We start from the raw sequence: 16,745 nt of genomic DNA on the forward strand, positions 1-16,745 counted from the left end.
AGCGATTATGGCACTAATGAAATTTTCAAATAGACTAGGGAAAAAACCTCCAGTGGAACTGCTACAAATATATGCTGCGAAGTGCCAATCCACAGCATTATATGGTGCTGGGATCTGGGGGCATATAAACACCGGCCCCATTCAAAAAGAGGAAAACATCTTCACGAGATTCCTTCTATCAATACCACGAGGCACCTCCATCTATGCCTCGCATATAGAATTGGGAATCCCATTTATTGAAGATCTGATCAAAATCCAACCTCTAATGCTTTGGAGAAGAGTCTGGTTATCCGAAGAAAACAATTTGACCAAAAACATTCTACGAGATATCATGGAGTTGGACCACGCTAAAAAAATACCTTGGCTCTCCTACATTAGAAATTTCCTCTATGATCTAGGGATCCAGAAATATTATTACAACCCAGAACTAATGAAGGAAATCTCTAAAAAAGAACTAAAACAAATAGCACTGAGCCACTTGGACTCCCTGAGACTATCAACGTTGGCCACAAAAAAATCCGTTACGCATGCAATCATTATTCAGCAGACTCTGAAAATTCAGCCACTGGGGATTTCCACCTATGAAAAGATGCTCCTAACAAGGTTCAGACTGAACCTATTTTTCAGACTGGTGACCTTTCCCGAAAAGAACAATTGGAGTACCCAAATGGTCCTGTGCCCCTGTGACGATCATTCCCAACAGTCCACCATCCATACAGTACTTTTCTGTAAGTTCTATCATCCACACCGAAAGACATGGCTTATTCCCTTATTAAAAAAATGGGGTCATAGACAATGCCGCCCAGCGATGTTATCACTCCAATTTCTGGACTCAGAATGCACGATATATCATGTACTAAACTTTTTAAAATGTATCATGAGACACAGAAATAACCTGTAACTGTAATTTACTACTTTTCGCTTTTCGTAACAAATTGGTAAAAATTACTTTTTTGAGTTTAAAATTTAACTGTAATCCCTTTTTAAATTAACTGAATGTTTTTATAACTATGTTATCTTTTATGGCTTTTTCAAACTGTAAAAACCGAATAAAGATTATTATTATATATCTATTCTGGTCCAATCTGTCTCCTTTGCGGGCACCTTTTTCTTGAGGTATTGTATGACTTGCTCATACTTCCTCATTACTTCAGGTGCGGGAGCCCCTGTTTTCTCATCTCTTGGATATTCTTCACTGGGCCAATCAATTTCAATTTTGCAGTCGGTCCACAAATCTACAGGGACCACAATGTCGAAAAACCCATCCAGGTCTTTCAGAAGACATTTCTGAACTTTTATAAAGCGTTCAACCTGCCTGTACCAATCAACAGGTTTTTCCCGTAATTTCGGGAAGTCATTTGTAAATGACACAATATCTTGTCGGGACCAAGGGACATGGACATATTTTCCTCCCGGGACCTCTCTCATGGGACACAATTTTTCTGTCGGGGTGACTTCCTTTAACACGTATTCTGAAGCCTGAGACTTTGCCCTGCTGTCTTCCTTCTTCTTTGCCCACCGAGTTCTCCATTTCCCCACATCCCCCCATTTCTGCAAGAGTTTTAATAATTCTTTTATCTGGATCTGCTTTCCTCCCATATTCAAGCTTTCTAAGTCTTTGTCCGAAAAGTCTACTCTGTAGGGTTTCTGAAGGATTTTGGATCGACTGACATCTATTCCCATCTCGGTGGCTGTGTCCATTAATCTTTCATGGAGCAACCTAGCATTTCGGGTAAGATTTTTATTGATGAACAGTAACTCTTCTTCACTGTATGAGTTTAAGCGTTCTAAACCTACGTTTCCAGCCATCATTTCTTCTATTTCTATCCTTAGTTTATAGATCTCTAACGGTCTGGATTGGGGAGTGGTCTCTTTCTCCAATTCTTTGGTCCATCTGTCTAATTCTTCTGGGGTTACTACTGTGGCACTTCTAACCCCAGATGCACCTTCAATCAAAACCTCTTTTGGCCTACCCTGACTTCTTGTCCCCGACATGCTATTTCTCGGTTCCCTAATGGGCATGTCCATCAGGACCACTGATTCACATTCACTTTCTTGATCGTCATCTATGAATACTTCCTTTCTCGGGGGTGGAATGCTAGGAGTAGGCATTATTGGGGAGATAACAGGAGGACGAGGACTAGCCAGGTTATCCCGGTAAAGAGGAATAGCGGGTCCAATGGTCACTGGAATAGTCAGGGAATCTGGATGGGGATGTATCTGGGCTATGGTCCGGACTAAATCGTCTCGCTGCTTAGCCAGGGCTTCCTTCTCCTGTTCTCGCAAAGCCTTTTCTGCTGATTTGTCATGCAATACTTGGGGAATTAAAGGAGGGTAAATATTTGGGGCAGTCGGAGTAGTCAATCGAGGAGGGCCTTCCCCAAACGGCTGATAATTTGGGACCGTGGTCTTAGGTCTGCAAAACCCATCCCCTTCACTGGTCTTGCTATCTGTACCTGTCCCATCTGTCTCACTATCCCTCCGACATCTGGGATATTTGGCAAACGGGTTTGGTGAACTTAAAGGCTCGGACTCTGCTACATAGGGAGGTGGGTTTTTCATCAATAAATCTTCTAGGTGCTCATCTTCTGAGTCTCCTACTGGCATTAAGTGATGGGTTTTCTCTTTACTTTTTCCTTTCGTTTCTTCTAATACCCCCATCATTGGAAACAACCCTACCACCATCATGCTTTGTCTCCAATGTTTCATTTTCTGCTCTTTGGTCTCCCTATGGACCCTCGTATACCATTTGCTCACCCCCTTGTCCATCCGGGGTCTGTCTCTCTCCAAAGCCTCAATTTCCCACTCTTCTAAGGCTTCGTACTGGGTTAATCTGGGTCTGGGATGCAATTCATTCATGCGGGTCCTTAAGTTAAACAGGATTCTACCATTAAAGGTACCATCAATAGGAAACGCTAGGACTCCGTCATCTGCAGTATACTTTGCCCAATTCTCTAGCCACACACAGGTATGATACCCTTTTTCGAACATCATGAAAGAAGCAGGTGTATTCGGGGGAGGAATGATCACACCCTCTCTCGTTCTAATGGGCTTATCTGTTTTAAAGAAATTCTTTACCTTGTCGACAAACGACATTTTTCTCTTTATTCCATACATCATGTGCGGTCTACCTCGTATAATCTGTTCCCTATAGAAACCTGAGTTTTGAGGGTTAGGTAAGAACTCAGGATACCACATATGCCTTTCCAGGCTCGCTTCTAACTCAGCCTGATTAATTTTGTTTACTTTAGTACTTCCAATGCTAGCGCGACTCTTATTTTGTAGAGACCAATCAACACTGTGAATACAAAAATCCTTATCCAATGGGTGCGCAGCCTTTCGCGAGACCAAGTCTCACGCTCCGGCACTCACCCCTCCCTTACAAATTCGGCTTCACTACACAGCCGCTGTTCTGACCAATGCCAGCGCGGCACGGAATGACGTCACAGCAGCTTTCCGACCGACTCCCTCCTTCACAAGGTAACGGAAACTTTTAACTTTTCCTAAAGTGCGAGTATAAAACTTAGTTACTAACACACAACGTCTGCCACTATGTCTGAGTGTTCTAAAAAAACAGAAAAACTTCCTTTCACTGCAAGTAAACCACTTCTGTCTACTTTTCATTCACTCCAGTTAGACTTCTCTGCCTAACCTCACACACAAGTAATATAGAACCCGTTATTCTTCCGACTCATCCACTTTTGTCAGGGATATGTACTGAGCCGGGATTTCACCAGCGGACTATTTTACTTACCAGTCAAGCCTCGGAGACCCTATTACTCCTTCCGTATGTGACCCTTACTAGGTGATATCACAATGGAAGTTTTACAAAAGACTCGTAGCTATCATTTACACAGATGCAACCAAAAGATCCTAATTAGTGCTTCCAGGTATTCTTAACCCTACACTAATGACTCTAAACAAGTGACTTTTTCCAGCCAAACGGATTCTACTCACCGTTAGCTATATACTTCCCCGGGGATTCGGACTACACTGAACGCTTACAAACAGTTCTTGGTTAATACGACATGTAATACTTATAGCAGCAATGCAAAATCATATACATTTACCTATAAATCCTTAAAACATTGCAAAATTTGAACCAATACAGTAGAAAATCAGCAGCACATTTTATTTCCACGGTTTGTCTATTAACTATCCTGTCTACCTATCTTAACTAGTCCTAACCATTACCTCTGCTACCAGAAAATTACTGACAGAGCGCGCAGGTCACCCGGGTCATTATTTTACCCAATTTTCCCACACACTGGGCCCTGACGTGAGTATAACCAAGACTGAGTTTTCAGTGAACCGGGTGATTTCTTGCACGCCACTATGAGTAATTCGGGGGGTGACTCTTACACCCCTTATTATTCATGTACCTGACTTACCACAGGCACATTACTCCCGACAGATCAGGAGCTAGCAGTGGACAAGTGACAGGCTTTCTAGTAAAGAATATACCTTATAAACCAAAACACATTTTTCCACAATGTAACCTTAAAAATAACCACTGACACCTGATGGGGTTAACAAGTTTTATCTAAGATTTCAAAGTGAATATGCCAATATAAGCAGGACACAAAATAACACATCAAGCATTAGAATCACAATCAAAATATAACCGTGAATTAGAGCAAGGACCATTTGAGTCTATGGGAACACTATGGGATCTGAGCATTTAAGGAGCACAAGTTTAAACTAGGGCGAAGGACATAACTAGAATCTAGAATGAATAATTTTAAGCTAGGCTTCTCAAGATATACTTATTAGATTCACTGCAACCATGCTAAAGGGAAGGGAAAAACAGGAACATACTAAAATATAACAGTCAGTATTTTCCTACAGGGAGGGGAGAGAAATGGAACAAGTCTAATAATTTATTTCATAAAACTTGCATTTCAAGGTGATAGGGCAATATAACGGCAAGAGTACTTTAATAAGGAGAAGGAGAAGGAGAGAGAGTGAGAGAGAGAGAGATGAGAGAATCGCAAACCCACTACGTTATATTTACCTAATTAGGAATGAGGACTAACCCTGGCCACGGGTCAGTTTGGAAGGACGGGGACAAGGACCCTCAGAAAAGGAATGCCAGAATGCGAGCAGGTACAGCTCACGGGCAGTCAGGACAGGACACCCCTCAGGATTTGGGTCAGGACTGGGCTCACCAAGGTACGACCGACACCCACAGCTTCGGATGCAACACCTGCGTTACCCCTCTCTGCAAGTAATCCGCCAGTAACCCCGATTGGGTTTTTGAATTTCCCAGCAAAGTGCTTCGCCAGCACTTAAGACTATTTCCACCCCTAGGAGATTGTGGAAAATATGGACAGAGTGCTCCGCAGCACTCTAGATTGAGCACCTATAGAGTTCGTAGGGTCAGTGACAGGTCTGCTACTCGGACAAGTCGGACAATTTTCCTAAGCTATACTAGGGTAATTATACAGTTTTGGGGACCCTTAGACCACCCACCAATGTGGCAAAGGACAGTTTCTCACATTATGATTGGTCAGGAGAGGTGGCTCGGACATTGTCACCTCCTAGAATTCAATGTTCCCATCATAAATTTGAATTTTCCTTATCCGCCCCTTGGGTTCACGTTCCCATCCATAGAATACAATAGAAAATACGAGTGTACAAGGCATAGCAACAAAGTCTCTGGATTTCAAGGTGAGTTTCATCATCTTGTGCTGGGTTCTCAGGCGCATTGGGCTTCAGGAGCCAGCTGGCTGATTTCAGCTTCTGCGCAGTAGAGTTTCTCCCAGATCACGTGGCAATACTCAGAGGAGCCTCATCATGGCGCCGGTTATGAATTTTTCCATCCCCCAGGGACGTGATACATGAAAAGTAAGCGAGAACAAATTAAAATCACACATAAAATGATCACACTGTATACCGTGATAAAATTCTACACACCCCTTAGTTTATAACAGCAATAATATTAAAGTTTAGTGCGAAAGGACAGATAGGCTTAAGCAGCAGTTGCAAGCGAAGAGCGTGGTGAGAGACAAGCGGCCATGTTTGCAACAGTGCGCATGAGCAACAGATTCCCTCCAGAGTGCGTCACATCACATGGGTATGACCGACGCATGCGCAGAATGAATTTCAGCGAAGCGGCCATTTCTTTAGTGCAAGCTTTGTGAGGATGAAAAGACACATAAGCAAGCCTCTGGGGAACACCCATGTGTTGAGGGAAATGCTAAATACAAGACGGACAGTTGGATTAATATGATTATAAATTCTAACGAGGTTCATGAATGAGAGCAAGTCGCTTTACGTGCGAATCCTTGCTCCATCACAAGTCCTCAGTAAACTGAGATGCTGATGGACCCTAGTCTGCTGGGACCACCCCATTGCGACTCTGTATCATGTCATTGGCAGGGTGGATGAAGTTTGTCTGTGGTAGCCACCATCCCATGGGTCCAAGTCAGGAAGAGAACCGCCAAGAGACACACAAAAGTCTGCAAACCTAACTGCCCCATTACATCGGTTTCACTTCCCTACATTCATGCAGCATCCTTCCTTGCTCCCACAAGTCCCCTCTATTCCTTCATTTCACACAGTAAAACCATCAACCCAACCTTATAGGCATGTTTTACACACTCATGAAATGAGCGGTGAGGCAGATTAATAAACTAAGCTTAGGCTTTCCGGTTTTCAGTTTCTATTTTTGGTAACTTATAGCGGGGGGTTTTCAGCGTTTTCAAGTGATTTCAATACCATGAAAAAATAGTGGTTATCAGTGGTTACAAATTTTTGCGGCATAAAAAACATAGAAACAGTGTTTTTCCGGTGTTTATGAAAAGTGTTGGTTTTATTCTTGCTTACTTTCTACACCGATAAGGCCTGGTATATAGACAGTGTACGTACAGTGTATTTGAAGCCCAAATAATTTTTTGCAAATCAACCTTATTGTAGTACACCATACAATACTTCTTCAGTGAGTATTTGGTCATGTGTTCTCGCTCTTTCCTTCCCATGTAAACTTTTTCTGTGAAAAGGCCTCTCAGCATTGGCACTTGAGACGGGCAACCCCAAAACAGCCAGAAAACAATTTCCTAACTCTGGCCACTGACAGAGCTTTCCATGCAAATACTGGTGCATATAGAGATTGCGATTCTCTGGGCAGGTTCTGAAACATTTGTGCTGAACTGGGCGCTTATGCCTTCAGCTATTAAAGAGGTCAAAAATGAAGCATCACTTTTGAAACTACAGAGAAAATTCCACTTTACCGAAGGGATCTAGAACTTGTAAGAGTACCACAGTGAGGTTTCATTGACTTCAAATGCCATGGTTGGTGTTGGGACAATTCTATGCATCATTGCAAGCCCTTTCTTATACATTGTAAAATAAAAGTTCCAGTGTTGCTCTTCAACATTGCTTTGCTTACCAAGTGGTAAGAACTCTAACATGGAACATGTTTCAGTTCCAAAGTCACTAAAGATGTCGCCCAGTCTACTCTTAAGGAGATGTTTCACATGTACAAAAATTACGCTGAACACTTGGCAGACAAGGGTGTTTTCAGACTCTAGTTTTTTATTATTGTCACTACAGCAGTTATGTTTTCCTGTAAAAATCTAAGAATGCAGTAAATTGTCCTTTTTTACATCACTCTCAATATGCGACCAAAGATCCTCACATTTCTTGCCTTTGCCATCATCACTCAGCAAAAATTCAGTAAATGGTTGCCACATGGATAACATAGCATTCACAGCCCCTTGGACTGAGCACCATCAGCTAATCGACACAGATGGAATGACTCTTTCTTTGATGCCACACAAAGGACAAAATGATAAATATTTGTGTTTTAGTTCCAGCGCATAACAAAATAGTGCAGCAGAATGGACTAACAAGTCAATTGCATTCTTCATTAACTCTGAAGATTGTAAAGATGCTTACAGCACACCATCTAACAAGAGGCAAGGATCTCTTGCAGGGAAGCACTTCAGCTCTGGTACCGATTTTGACAGGTCATCACACAACATTTTCATACATGTAGTTGATTCCCTGCAAAATACAAACAATATCACTCTAATCTTTGTTGAACTTGGAAAGAACCTTTTTGTAGCAGCATTCCAAGTGACACTGCGTTCCATGTTTTCCAAACGCCTGGTATCATGTTTTCACCACTATCCCAGATGCTTGATGATACCACTCTTTTCACATATACCTGTCACTGTGCCTTGCATTGAATGTTTAAAACCTGAGGTGTTGGTAATTCCCCTACTATCAATACTGACTCACTAGAAACTGGGGGCTAATGTATCAAGGGCTTTTACCTATTTTCTGTAGGTAAATGTGATGGCACATATTGGGAAAGATTCTTATGAAGGCAGCCGTTTTACCTATCAGAGAAAGATTAAACGCAGCCAAAATATTAAATATGATTTTCATATTTCCTGATTCTCTACAGTTTATAAAATAATTAAACAAGAACTAAACCATGCTACTTAACCCTGCATCTTTAGACCCTGCATTGTAGACCAAAGCCCACAAAAATTAAAAAATCAAAAAGGAAGAAGAAACAATATTTTAGCGACATCCCTAAACAACAAAACTCAAGCAGAGTAATGTTAGCCCAGTCTTTCTTTGCTACTAGGTTGTGTAACAAAGTTATATTGTATTGGCCCTTTCAGGAAGAGAAAAATTACTCTTTAACTCTCCTTTTCCTTTATTTGAATGGCATTTAGTTTGTGGTTGTGATGCAGTGGTACTCCGGAAATAATTTCTATAATCCTCATCACCTTTCCCTGAAGTCCCAATTATCACATTTGCTCATCAGTGGGGCCCATAACACTGATTTCACTTACGCACTTTCTCTCTACTTCATGGATTGGTGAGATTCAAAGGAGAGCGGCTGGATCATAGCGGAGTGTCTAAATTAAGTTAAACTATTTTCAAAATGTACATCTGAGGTAAATTCATTGACCATGGTTCTAGTATTTAATCAAATTCTTCAGACACACCACCATTCTATTGTTGATGGATCATGCTAGTAAAAATTAGGCTAAGGTTGAACAAGACCAGCATAATTCTTCATTTATCTAATTTTTATTTAGCAAAGATTCTTTGTCATGACTTATTTTTATTCACATGATTTAATATAACTGAATTCAAGTTTATTAATTATAGATTTCAAACATTTAATTTTATTAAATGAAAGCTCAGAAATGAACATTTACTTAAATTCAAAGGACACTGTTATTTAAGAAAAAGACATAATAGTTCCCAAGCTCATTCTTCTATTTCCCTAACTATCACTCTCACCTAAAGACTCTGTTCCCTTTCAGGCTAAGTTCAAATATAAAGAAAAACAGCAGAGTTCTTGCGTATCAGGATTCAATCAGCATTCCGGCAGCATGTCAGGATACATCAGAATTTCTTTTTTTTACTTCATCGGAACGCCTTCTTCTATGCCCTTTTTACTAACTAAACTATCTAATTTTCTGAAACATTTGGGGTCTCAAACACATTTGATTGGTCCTTTAAAGGGGTGGATGAGCATAACCTCATCGTTTCATTACTCGACTTCCGTGGCATCAGCAAAATTGAATATGGCCATTGTCTCTGTAAATGGTCATGTCACTCGTGTCCTTAAATTGTAATATTGGCCTCAGTTCTCACACTTTCACTACAGACTTCAATTTTGTTGGCAGTCATTCAGGGTTTCAGGGCACATTGTCCTTGACCCATCTTGTTTAGCTGGAGGCTTTGCAAGCTTTGTCTGCAGTTTTCTATCCACAGCTCTGCACATGCGCAGTATGCCTCAAGCTCGATTTCATGCAAAAGTCAATTTTTCTACAGGCCGCGAAGGCCCATACGGGAACTATTATAGAAACAAACACAGATAGCTATTAATTAATGAATTAAAACCCGTTCTGTTTGCCTCCCCCTTTTCTAAGGTATCCTTGTTAGTTGTTACCCAGCAAATAAAGCCACACTTATGCGTAATTTGCTTACCCATCTTCCAGTTTCTGCCACAAATAGACAAACAAAAAGCACATTCATGCCACTTTTAGATTAATTTTAGGACATGACAAAATTACTTTATTAGTTAATTATGGTTGTAACATAACCAAAATTAGTTTCCCACGTGTACTTGTGTATGTGCAAATTTTACTCTAAGTTGATTAGCATCCAAACCATTCAATTAGTTCATGTTACTGTTATGAGAGAGTGATTTCAAGAGGGGTATACAACAGTTTGTTTCTACCCTTGCTCCATCAGTTGTGCAGGCGTTTCTTCAGTGTTTATATGTTTACACTGGTGAGGGCTATTTCCATTCTGTGGTGGTTTATCAGTTATTATAGGTTTAAACCTAAAACCAAACAGCCTAGCTATGGTGCATCATACCTAGAGCACATGGTTGGTCAGAATGGATGATTATCCTTGCTCAGAATCCTCTGTGACATCACCATACCAATAGCACGTTGTGCGTCGGAATGGACGATGATCCTTGCTTAGAATCCTCTGTGGCATGACATCACCTTACCAAGAGCACAAGTTTGGTCGGAATGGACGATGATCCGTGCTCAGAATCCTCTGTGACATCACTGTACCAAGAACATGTGGTTGGTCGGAATAGAAAATGATCCTTGCTCATAATCCTCTGTGTCATCACCATAGCAATAGCAGGTAGTTGGTCGGAATGGACGATGATCCTTGCTCAAAATTCTTTGTACCATCACCGTACCATGAGCACGTGGTTGGTCTGAATGGAGGATGAGTCCTTGCTCAGAATCCTCTGTGACATCACTGTACCAAGAGCATGTAGTTGGTCAGAATGGCCGAGAACCCTAGCTCAGAATCCTCTGTGACATCACTCACTCACAGGCGGGTTTACGCAGTCCTCCATTGCGCCTTCACTGGGGGGGTTAAATTGTTTTAAATGCCTTCAGAGGTGTTTGAGCTGCAGAAAAGCTTGTAAGGCGGCCTCCCCTTACCTATGGCCTGAAGCCATTAAACACGTCAAGATCTGATGGGAGATTGGATGTGTCATCTGGTGATCTGTGTGATTAGTTAGCTCACTAGTTCATTAATTAGTAAACTCTCAGTGGTCAGTAAGTAGTTATCTCTCTGTGATCAGTAATTAGTTGCAATGATTTTCTGTTTCAAGTAGGGGTGTGTGTGTGTGGCTGGAATTAGTAATGGACTGCAGGGAGGCAGCAGTCTCTCTGCCCATCCACAAAGGTGGATTTAGAAGCACACCACAGACCAGTGCCCTTTCATTCTAAGCTCTGCTGTAGAAAATCTCTTAATAAACATGTGATATTGCCAAATCTCTTGGGAGATAAAGTATATAACATTATGATTGTGAATTCCAGGAATGACCTTTTCTCCTCTATATTTCTATCTCTATAATAATTTTAATAATAGGAATTGTCAGAAAATAGCAGAGTAGAGGGACGGATATGCAGCTCGTAATGTGGAGTAAGCGGCCATCTTTCCATTATCAGGATGACTGTGCAGCGCTATCACAAGACCGTGGGTCCGGGAGAGAAGACAGGGCCAGGTGTATGAAGCACTCCTTTCAAAACCCTGGCTGTAAGTGTGGTATTTAGTGCACCAACTTATCTACTAACAGGTCAGTTAACAGCCTACTGAATGATAATGGGTCACATTTTGACCTACCTCATGAATATTATTGAGGCACGTCATAAATTGCTACCCACTATAATTCACACCAAATTGTTACCCAGTGTGAATCACTGGGCAGAGGTCTGCCTGATTCAGCAGTTCAACACATCTGTGACTGCATCTAAATAAAGCTGTCTTCTCTTTTAAAAAACATGCTGTTTTTCTTGGATGGAATTAAAAAGATAATGAAAACAAATGTGAGTAACATTTTTTAACAATAGGATGGACCACTGCCTACTCTTAAAAACATGTTTTTATTCACATTCACAAAGGGGAAGGGCTGCCTTTCGAGTCGCTGCCCGCTTGCAAATAGGTTACACTACATTTGAATAGTCAGTAAAATATTAATGTTTTGCAAGCAGATTTTGGGCAAAAAACATTGCATCCCACTCCAAATCATTAGTTTGAAGCAATGCCTAAGCCTGCCCCTTCCAAAGACAGATTCAGTATTTAGTGGGTAACCCAAATTGTGAAAAGGTACGGGATCGGAATTTGGATGACTTTTTGCTTTCACAAAAGGCCTGGTTTTGGAAACCAGGGGCCAGATCTAAGAAGCCTTTTGCGATTCGCAAACGCCGGAATTTGCTGAATTCCGGTGTTTGCGAATCACAAACAGTGTTTTGGTATGTATGAACCAAATTGCAAAATAAGGAATCGCAAAAATTGTGATTCCTTATTTTGCTCAAGCATTTAAGAAATCGCAATTTTGCGATTCCTTAAATGCTATGTATGTAGCATTTAAGCTTTGCGAATTTAGGCTAAGAAATCGCAAATTACCACCAACTTGTAGTTGGAGGTAATTTGCGAATTCTTTAAAAAAAGCACTTTTTGAAATTTCGGAAGGTGCCATGTGATGCTCATACATGCCCTTAGGGCATGCGCCATATGCGCACACATGTCAATTTCAGGGGGGTGCAGCAGGGTGTCCTTAAGACACCCTTGCACCCTTGAAATTATTCTCAATTTGCGGTTAGCAAATTGCGAATTGCAAATTGAGAATAACTGTCCATTCATTCCTATGGGCCTCCTGGGAAATTGCTAATCGCAATTAAGGAATTTTAAGACATCGCTAAAAAATAGCGATTTTCTAGACACATACTGTTAGACCTGTCAGCCTTAGGGTGGTCTTTGCCTTTTTTTTCGCTTTTGCCTCATTTTTCCCACCTTCTTTTTGGTTGGCCTTAGGTCTCTAGGCACCTTCCCATTGCTAATCAATGCTAAGGTGCAGGTGCTCTCTTCCCCCAACATGGCTGCCACAGACCCCTGCTACTGCAGGCGTGGTCTGTTTAGACGCACTATAGTAGCCAGGAGCTGACTGGAACCCTTAAACATTGTTGCAATACCAGCTTGCTTGCCTGCCCATAGCTAGAGTAAGGAAGCTCCTGGAACCTTCCAGAATAGGGGAGTGGTCACCAACTGCCCACTGCCAACTGCCACTATTAAAGAAAAGGGAGGGAAACTTTCTAGTCAGTTGGGGCATCACTTACCTGGGGGACCCTACGCAGGAGACGTAGGCAGGAGGGCCTAGTCAGGAACCTATACCACTGGGGGTGACAGGGTTTAGGCGCTGCCCACCAAGCTGTGTGAGGAACACTGATCTGGCCCAGCGGGAGGGGAACCCAGGAACCATCTGAAGTGACCTGCTGAGGAAAGCCTACAACTCACCACCCCCCTCCTCAAGAAACCAAGATTCTAATACCACAGAAGGGCGCCAGAACCAACAAGCGCCAGGAAGAAGCCCCCCTGCGCTACCCAGGACTACTGGGGATCAACCAGGTATTGGGCTGTGTCACCTCTGCGCCCTTTTGCTGTAACCTGGGGCCCCTGCGCTGTCCTGCCTTATCCCTTCTGCTGTCCTACTCTGCCTGAGCTGTTAGCCAGCCTGAACCTGAGGTGAAATGGGCTACCTGTGAAGCGCTCTTTCCCCACCTTGGCACTAGAACGCTGAACTGCCTAAACTGGGACTATTTATCCTGCTCAAGCGCTGGGTCCCTGAGGAGCACTAGTTTCCTGCCTCCTGTTGGTGGCCGAGACGCTGTGGTGATTGTCCCCAAAGCGCACGAGGACTGAGTGCCTCCATGGCTAGGCGCTTCCCTACTGGTCCCCTGACGCGCGTTATCACTGAGGGAGCCGCACAACTCACCGCCCCAGTCCAGGAGCTCTGTGAGCCTTGCCTTCGTTGTCGCAGCCCGGCGCAATCCCAGGGACGCCGGTGCCGCCTTTCTCACCCCCCTCGACGGCCCCCGGAGCGAGGAGAGGGCCGCCGTGAATTCCTGACAGGCCGCAGTCGGCCTCGCTAGGCCCGAAGCCTGAAACTCTCCTCACATGATGGGGGCGTTGGAAGTGACTCCGCCCCTACCGCGCTCGGATTGGCCACCAGCGTCGTGCCCCCGCAGGCTGCGCTGCCATAGGCGGTTGCAGGAGAACCTCCGCCCTCATTGGATCCCAGGCCCTGCCTCCTGCGCGCCTCCTGGCCAATTGGTTCCCGGGCCTCTGACGTGCTCAAGGGCCCGAAAACAGGACGCGACCCTGCGGAGGGCTCCGAGGAGCAAAGGAGCCCCCTCCGCCCATCTACACCCTCGGGCCGGCCCTAGCATCGGCGCGGGGCCCCGTGCAGTCCTGCAGTGCCCCGTAGCCGGCCCCATCAGTGAGACACTCCGGAGGGCTTCGAGGAGGGCAGGAGGAAAGAGATAAAACCCCCCCGGGGAGGCCCCGAGATCGCCCCTCCCCGCGGGAGACTGTGTTGGGCCCCGTCGGCCCCCCATTGTTTTAAGGGTCACTGCAGGAATGCCAGGCCCCTAAACTTACCCTAGCATTGCGGAGGCCCTAGTAACTTTTAAGCCAGAGGAGAACACCCCTGCTAGGAGTATGGTAATGGCTAATGTAGCCGGTATATACAAAATGTGTATCTTTGCCTAATGCCTTGGTTAATGTGGCCTAATGAACTGTTTGCCCTACCTAGAGGAAGTGGTTACCTCTGCTGAACGACCCTTTACAATCCTCATGAAATGTTTTACTCCTACTTAATGGTCGGTTTACTTTTGTCTAATACAAAGTTTCCTGGATGCCTTTAGTCACTGAGTGAAATGGTTGCTTACATAAGGAAATGGTTATGGATGCCTAATGCAATGTGATTTAAATGTATTCATAAAGAATTCCTTGCAGGTGCTGACTAGGAGCAAGGCTGTTGCCAGGCCCTGGGTTATTTAATATTTAATATTTATTAATTTAAGTATTTATGGCCGAGTGATGAAACACCTTTGCTTTTAAGGGACGATAATAAGTTATTACTACTGTGATATTTGATTGCCCTGATATTGATTTTAGATAAAACTTCCTCCTTTGAATCAACAATACTGGTGTGGTCTCAGTCTGTGTGTGCATTTATTGTCTCAGTGGATGCGTGTGCTGTGTAGTCACTTTACACCAAAGCTTTCGGGTGCCTACCCGCTCGAGCCAGGCTACCCCCGGGGAACTTGTGACCCCAGTTCCTACACATACCATTTAGCAATTCTCAAATAGCGATTCCTTAAAAATCGCCATTTGAGAATCGCTGAAGGGTATCTTGATACATCTGGGCCCAGATCTTTTGCAAATGCAAAATGCCTTTGTACCTCAGCCCATAGTTCACCCCGGAAATGAACTTATCAAGTGTGATTTCTGTGTGCTAAAAGCCATTTATCAGAAGCGAGTACAGGGGGCTTGGTGTACTGCGGCAACTATCGCAGATTGTGGCTGATAGTCACCCCTCCCCCCACACCAAGGTATTTCAGGGTTTGAGACCAGGAAAGGTGACTGAAATACAAGGACAGGAACAAAAAGCTCATCTTGTGTATGCAGAGTCCTGGCTCGGACCTCTTTTCTGCACAAGATGTCAGCAGGGGAGCGTGAAAGCAGAGGCGACATGGGGTGCACATCTGTATCTGGTGCACGCCACATCATGTACTGCCCCCTGGAAGAGCAGCTCCGCCCACCTCAGAATCAGCCCCTCACTGTATGAGTCAAGGTCACTCCACCGCCTCCGCCCACTCAGAATCAGCACCTCACTGGATGAGTCGAGGTCACTCCACCGCCTCTGCCCGCTCAGAATCAACCCCTCAATGTATGAGTTGAGGTCACTCTGCGCCGCCTCCACCCACCTCAGAATCAACCCCTCACTGTATGAGTTGAGGTCACTCCACTGCCTCCGCCCACCTCAGAATCAACCCCTCACTGTATGAGATGAGGTCACTCCACCGCCTCCACCCACCTCAGGATCAACCCCTCACTGTATGAGATGAGGTCACTCCGCCGCCTCCACCCATATCAGAATCAGCCCCTCACTGTATGAGTTGAGGTCACTCCACCGCCTCCACCCCGCTCAGAATCAGCCCCTCACTGTATGATTTGAGGTCACTCCACCGCCTCCGCCCACCTCAGAGTCAACCCCTCACTGTATGAGTCATGGTCACTCCACCGCCTCCACCCACCTCAGAATCAGCCCCTCAATGTATGAGTTGAGGTCACTCCAGCGCCTCTGCCCTGCTCAGAATCAGCCGCTCAATGTATGAGCTGAGGTCCATTTACTGCCTCCTCCCCGCTCAGAATCAGCCCCTCACTGTATGAGTTGAGGTCATACCACCGCCTCCGCCCACCTCAGAATCAACTCCTGACTGTATGAGTCGAGGTCACTCCACCGCCTCCACCCTGCTCAGAATCAACCCCTCACTGTATGAGTCGAGGTCACTCCACCGCCTCCGCCCTGCTCAGAATCAGCCCCTCACTGTATGAGTTGAGGTCACTCCACCGCCTCCGCCCACCTCAGAATCAACCCCTCACTCTATGAGATGAGGTCACTCCACCGCCTCTGCCCACTCAGAATCAACCCCTCACTGTATGAGAAGAGGTCACTCCGCCGCCTCCACCCACATCAGAATCAGCCCCTCACTGTATGAGTTGAGGTCACTCCACCGCCTCCGCCCATCTCAGAATCAACCCCTCACTGTATGAGATGAGGTCACTCCAACGCCTCCGCCCCGCTCAGAATCAGCCCCTCACTGTATGAGTTGAGGTCACTCCACCGCCTCCGCCCACCTCAGAATCAACCCCTCACTGTATGAGTCAAGGTC

This window comes from Lissotriton vulgaris, chromosome 11 (assembly GCF_964263255.1).
Source record: "Lissotriton vulgaris chromosome 11, aLisVul1.2, whole genome shotgun sequence".
NCBI lineage: Eukaryota > Metazoa > Chordata > Amphibia > Caudata > Salamandridae > Lissotriton > Lissotriton vulgaris.